Below are 7285 nucleotides of genomic sequence, written 5' to 3' on the forward strand. Positions count from 1 at the left end.
GCTCCCTCCCCAGCCCTTCCAGCTACTTTAGTCACCAGCTTTTGCCGGGACTAGGCCGCATTTTTTTCCCGGCCTGTCCACGGGCCCAGGTGCTTCCTTTGCCTCATGTCTTCCCTCCCCGGTTTTTGCTACTCTCCCTCTCCACCTATTTATTGTTGTCCGTAGGGCCCCCGATCTGCCGTGATAAGCCCCGCCCACCTCGCTCCTTCCCGGCCGCCTCATAAATCGAGGCCCCAGCTTCTGGGCCTGCTAGATTGCGCTCATCCCGTCCCCTCCTTGGTTTCCCGGGCTTCCTCAATGGCCCCTCCTGGCTTCTGGGAGGGGCTATCCTCTCTTCCTATCCTGGTAAGCGCGGGTTTTTCTGTTGGGGGGGGCGGAACCTCTTCCCTCTGCCTGGAAGAAGAAGGTGCCTTATCTTGTTAGCATGCCTCCTGCAACCTCCCTGGTCCCCTCTACAGCTGCTGCAGCGCCTCTTCGGGTGACAGCACCTGGGGCCTGGTAGGACAGCCTCTGGCTGGTGTTTTTTTCCCTTCCCAGGCTCCCCCTCTGCTTTCTCTTGGGAGATGTAACTATGTGCGCCTGTTGCGCTAAAGCGTTGTCTGTCCCTGTTTGTAAGCGGTAGCTCCCTAGCCCTCTCATGTCATCCTGACCTACTTCTGTGTCGGTCTCTCCTGACTGGGCTTCTTCTTTGTCCCAAGCCATAGGGAATCCTGTCCGAATCTCCAAATCTATGGCAGAGTCGCTGCACCGATTGCCTGCCCAAACTTGCGGCCACCTCGGCCCTCCCAGGGACCCTTCCACGGATGGGGCACACTTTACTAGGTCCCGCAGACGACCTCGGCTTGTCACATCTATCCTAGGCATCCTTGGGTCCCTCCCAGGACAGGTCTGAGTCTGGTGACAAATCCTTCCCTGCCATTCCATCCGCTGCCTCGGGGGACACCTCTGCTCCGATTCTCTCTCGGTATCAGAGCATCAGGCGGTCTTCGACCATACAGATTCCATCTGGGTGGTTAAAGACTAATGTCCACTGAGGAACCTCTCCTCTCCAGGGTTGGTATCTCCCCTAGTGGATTTTCAGATGACACTCCCCTGGCTGCACACTGGTAAGTCGGCCCGCCAAGTGTTTAGCATGCCGGCACACCTTCGTGTTGTCCTAGGTACGTACGCCTTCCCCTTAACGGGGGGGGGGGGGGGGGTACTTGTACCACTGCCAAATGCTGTACCCAGCACTGCAGTAATTTCACTGTACCAGGGGCTATATTCAACACACCCTCCTAGTCGGAGAGTGTTCCCGCCGGGCGCTGTAGCCAGTACAGCCATTCTGGTGCTAACATGTGACACGCAACCATATATACAGAGGGAGCCCTGGTTCACCAGAGTGAGTGTCTGTAGCCTTTACAGTACACTATGCAGCCGTATTCTCTCCCTCCAGGCGAGTATAGAGGCCATCTTTAATTGCCGTAGCTCTTGCACCTATCTGTTTTAGTGTGCACCAAGCAGCTACATTGCCCCCTTCATAGGTAGAGTTCCTGTACCGTCTCCAAATGCCGTAATAATTACACCTGTCTGGTCCTATGGTGCTCCAGGGGCTGTAGCCTTTGCACTTGTTATAGGTACACCATGCAGCCCCATTGCTCCCTTCATAGGTACTTGTACCGTCTCCACATGCTGTAGTCAGTACTCCTGTCTGGTTCTCTGGTGCTCCATCTCCAGAGGCTGTAGCCATTACTTATGCCTGGGTCTAGTGTGCACCAAGCAGCCAAATTGCTCCCTTCATAAGTAGAGTACCTATACCATCTCCAGATGCTGTAGTCAGTACTCCTGTCTGGTTCTCTGGTGCTCCATCTCCACAGGCTGTGGCAATTGCTTATGCCTGGGTCTAGTGTACACCATGCAGCCACATTGCTCCCTTCATAGGTAGAGTACCTGTACCGTCTCAAGATGCTGTAGTCAGTACACCTGTCTGGTTCTCTGGTGCTCCATCTCCATTGGCTGTAACCATTACTTATGCTGGGTTGTGTGCACCAAGCTGCCACATTGCTCCCTTTAGAGGTAGAGTACCTGTACCGACTCCAGATTTGCTGTAGCTGTTACACCTCTCTGGTTCTATGGTGCACCTTGCAGCCCTATTGCTCCCTTACCAGGCGAGGTATAGTGGCCATCCTCTAATGTGGTAGCCATTGCTGTACCCTTTACACCTGTCTGGTTTTAAGTCTGCACTACATAGCCGTATTCTCCCCTATGGTAGAGTACCTGTACCGTCTCCAAATACTGTAGCATTTCCAATGCTGTAGCTATGTTTCGCACTCATTATAATGAGCTCCATGCAGCCACATTACTCCTATTATAGGCAGAGTATCTGTAGTATCTCCAGGAGCTATGCCCTTTTGATACAATCTGCGGCCCATACGGCTCCTGCATTACTGGGCATTTCCCTCCCTTCCCTGGCTTTGATCTGTGATAGGCAATCATGTGGCCCTCCCATTCATGTGGAGTGATGTTTCCATCTCCTGATGCAGTATTAATCACTTTTTTCTGCTCCTAGCATACATAGGCATACCTGGTATCCATATGTCTCCCCCCTTCCTGGGCGGAGTAGAGTTGCTTTCCTAGTTTCAGTATATTGCTGGCCTGTTCAGATCTGACACCAGGTGCAGTTCCTCCTGAACCAGGTCCTCTAAGTCCTCTCTTTGTCTCCGTACTAGGAATGGTTTTTCCTCATTGCCTGATGACTTAACAAGACTTCCCAGTCCTTTCATGCACCAGACAACTGCTCTCCCTCCGGGGAAGGTTGTGCACTGGCATGCTAGGATTGTTCTTTGTCACCCCTATAAAGTACTACTGCATGCTGCACCGCCGCGTTACCCCATTTCACGATGGAGTACTCAAGTTGTTATTACTGCTTCTCTGTTTTTCTTTTCACAGAGTTACATGGCACAGTCCTGGCAAAGTACAGGGATCAACACTGGATGTTCTCTCCTGCAGGAGTACGCAGCGTTGTGAGCACTAGCCGCTACTGCAGTTTCGGGTCATCGCTGGACGTCCTCCACTACACAGAATCTCTCTGGGTGGTCAAAGACAAATGTCTTCGCTGGACGTCCTCTCTGATATGACTGTGACAGGACTAGTGAGTGCCACACACCTACCGGTGGGTGGACTTTTCCGCTGCTTGCTCTGGTAGCATACATGGTCCCGTAGTTCTGCCTTGGTCCTGGTGTTCTTGGTACTCCCTTATGTTCTCTGATTAGTTGTACTACATGATAAAAGGGCCGTTCCCTTGGGCCTTGCCATTGTCTGCACCTGTCAGTTCCTTCCCCCTCCCCTGGGGGTTTCATTGTGCTCTGCCGGTAGCTGGTTTCTACAGATCAGTGTATACTCTCCCGGCTTCCCCTGCAGACTTATGCATCCTTTCTGACATATGGCGTTTCTTTTACCATATCCAAGCTGCTGTACTTGCCCCTTTTGGGACAGTGTTACACAGTTGGCTAGTCACTACCTTTTTGGCGTGTATAAGTGGAAAAAATATATATATTTGCCGTTCAGCGGTGTAGTTATATGTTCTAAAGCCTTTTTTGGCGTGTATTAGTGGCACAAAAAAAGTATTTGCCGTTGTGTGATGAAGTGAGAAAATAACAACCCTTTTTGGCGTGTATTAGTGACCAGAAATATATATATTTGCCGTTCAGCGGTGCAGTTATATGTTCTAAAGCCCTTTTTGGCGTGTATTAGTGGCCAAAAAACATATATTATTTGCTGTTCACAGGTGCAGTTATATGTTCTAAAGCCCTTTTTGGCATTTATTAGTGGCAAAAAAAGATATATTATTTGACGTTCAGCAATACAATTATATGTTCTAAAGCCCTATTTGGCATGTATTAGTGGCAAAAATATATATATTATTTGCCATTCAGCTGTGCAGTTATATGTTCTAAAGCCCTTTTTGGCGTGTATTAGTGGAAAAAAGATATAATATTTGCAGTTTAGTAGTGCAGTTATATGTTCTAAAGCATTTTATAGATTGTATAAGTGGAAAAAAGTAAGGGCTTATTTGCCGTTCAGCAGTGCAGTTATATGTTCTAAAGCCCTTTTTGGCATGTATTAGTGGCAAAAAAAAGTATATTTTCTGTTCAGCGGTGCAGTTATATATTCTAAAGCATTTTTTGCGTGTCTTAGTGGCACAAAAATGGATTTGCCGTTGTGTGGTAAAGTGAGAAAATTACAGCCGTTTTTGGCATGTATTAGTGGCTGTGAGAAGGCACAAGGTGCCATAATAGATGATAGATACGTGTCACCGAGGTGCCTGGCCTCAGTGAAATGAACCGGTAATGTTTCGTCAGTAACCCTAGGTTATTGACAGTTGCTAGAGGTAGTTTAGCTGCTAGCTGCAGCTGATCCGGGCCGGGTTTCATTGGAGTAGTCAAAGAGCAGGGTGGGATGACTACTCCCACGTATCCAGGCCAGGTGTTGGCTGGCCTATTTAAAGGGGTTCTGCACTTTCATTTAACTGATGATCTATCCTCTGGATAGATCATCAACTTCTGATCGGCTGGGGTCCGACACCTGGGACCCCCGCCGATCAGCTGTTTGAGAAGGCAGCGGCGCTCCAGCAGCACCACGGCCTTCTCACTGTTTACCGCCGGGCCGCCCGCCCACTGACGTCACGACTTGTATCAACTATAGTGGGCGTGGCTAAGCTCTGTTCACTTGAATGGAGCTTAGCCGCGCCCACTCTAGTTGATATAAGTCGTGACGTCAGTGGGCGGGCGGCCCGGCGGTAAACAGTGAGAAGGCCGCGGCGCTGCTGGAGCGCCGCTGCCTTCTCATCAAACAGCTGATCGGCGGGGGTCCCGGGTGTCGGACCCCCGCCGATCAGAAGCTGATGATCTATCCAGAGGATAGCTCATCAGTTAAATGAAAGTGCAGAACCCCTTTAAGCCAGGAATCCCAGGAGAGCTGGGGGAGTGGTTCCTAGTCTGGAAGTGTAACAGACTGGGAGTAAAGCTGTGTGGTGTGTTGCTGTGGATCAGCCTGCCGTAGACTAATCTTTTTCCCCCTCTCCAGCGGGTGGTGGAACTCTGGAACTACAAAGGACTGTGAGTGAGACCATTTCATATGAATTGTGTTTCTTTGTGTTTACCCGCTGAAGTAAGCGAGCATTTGTTAAAGCTGTGTTTGAACAAAATAAAAGACTATTGTTTAAATGACACCTGAAGTCACTGTTTGAGCTGATCCCCACATGGCTAAAAAATATATATTTGCCGTTCAGCGGTCCAGTTATATGTTCTAAAACCTTTTTAGAGTGTATTAGTGGCGCAAAAAAAAAAATTTGCTGTTGTGTGGTAAAGTGAGAAAATTACAGCCCTTTTTAGCGTGCATTAGTGGCAAAAAATTCATTATTTGCTGTTCAGCGATGTAGTTATATGTTCTAAAGTCTTGTGGCTTGTATAAGTGGAAAAAAGTAAGGGCCTATTTGCCGTTCAGCAGTGCAGTTATATGTTCTAAAGCCCTTTTTGGCGTGTATTAGTTGGAAAACAATATATATTATTTGCCGTTCAGCGGTGCAGTTATATGTTCTAAAGCCTTTTGTGATGTATATAAGTGGAAAAAATAAGGGCCTATTTGCCATTCAGAGGTGCAGTTATATGTTCTAAAGCCCTTTTTGGATTGTATTAGTAGGGGAAAAGGGGCTTTTTAGCCATTGTGTGGTGAAGTGAGAAAATTACAGACTTTTTTGGGGTGTTTTAATCTCCTTTTTATTTATTTATTTCATCTAACAGTATGTCAGACAGAGAAGTGCCAGGACCTGCACAGGGGAATGGCAAAGGCCTAAATGTTTCTGGCGCAGGCACAGGTCGCAGCAGAGTTAGGGGGCGTGGCAGCAGGAGTTGCAGCGAGAGGCCTGAGCTCCCAGTGTCATCTAGTAGTCGTGTTTTGACCAGCAACCCAGCGGTTCTTGAATGGTTGACTCGGTCATCCACTGCGTCCCAAGTGACATCAGACACCTCTAGCCAAGAGTCGGTGCATTCGTCAGACACAGACACAACCCTTAGTTGGCATGGCCCGAGAGCAGGCCCTGTGCCCTCAATTGTCCTCAACCTACCTCTGTCCTTTTCTGTTCCCTCACCCAGAGAAGTATTATATGCTGTGGCCTCGGCTCCACTATACATCGAGGATGAGCTACTAGAGGACAGTCAGCAGCTACTGGCCAGCCAACATGTGGAGGAGACATCCGCCGCTTCCTCAGTTAGGTGGGCAAGTAGTGATAAGGAGAGTGGTATGGGAGCTGGTGTTGCGAGCAGTCAGACTCCTGACCCCTGACCGTTGAGAAGGACATCAGTGACGTGTAGACAGTACTCGATGATGATGATGTAGCTGATTGCACTTGGGAGCTGGGTGAATTAGGGGCTTCATCATCATCGGGAGAAGAGGGTGGCAGCATCCCCATGAGGCAGCGGCAGAGCCAGCAAGTCGCTAGCGTGACCGGGAGTCAGCAGTGGGAGGTTGGGAGCCAAACGTGCTTTGCTGGAGCCTACCTGCCCGGAAAGTAGTGGTACAGGGCTTCACGGAAGCAGTGACAGTAGTAGTCAGTCAGTGCGGAGTGTTGGGGTAAAATCGCCTACTCGGCTGTGTGGCCGTTTTTTGTTAAGCAGCCGGAGGAGGTGAACATGGCCATTTGTAGAATCTGTGGGCAGAAGCTGAAGCGTGGCCAGGGTGCTTCAGCATATGCAGCATCACCATAAAGTGGCCTGGGAGAACCGTGTCTCCGATGTGGTGGTCCAGCCTGCCGCAGCAACCGCTACATCACCCAGTGGCACGCACCAGATTTCAGGCAGTCAATGCTCCACCACCTCAGCCGAAGGGAGCGGTCTCTCCTTCTAATCATCTGCTGGTCCTGATGCTCCTGCTCCTCCTCCTACTCCTCGTCAGTCATTTCGTCAGCAATCGATCAACGAAGCGATTGACAAGATACAACAGTATGCGTGCACTCATCCAACGGCGCAGAAGCTGAATGTGCTACTGGCGAAGTTGCTGGTGCTGCAGTCCCTCCCTTTCCAAGTAGTGGATTCTGCACCTTTCAGAGAACTGATGGCTTGTGCCTAGCCGAGGTGGAGAGTCCCAAGCCAACATTTCTTTGCGAAAAAGGCAGTACCAGCCCTGCACAAATATGTAGAACAGAAGGTGGGCCAGTCCTTGAGCCTACGGTCAGGAAAAATACATGTCCTTCACGGCTGCTGCCGCCATCTCTACACTCGTCATGGTGCCACTCTGTGGCCTCCTGATG

The sequence above is a fragment of the Bufo gargarizans genome, chromosome 5 (genome assembly GCF_014858855.1).
Source record: "Bufo gargarizans isolate SCDJY-AF-19 chromosome 5, ASM1485885v1, whole genome shotgun sequence".
In the NCBI taxonomy this organism is placed as follows: domain Eukaryota; kingdom Metazoa; phylum Chordata; class Amphibia; order Anura; family Bufonidae; genus Bufo; species Bufo gargarizans.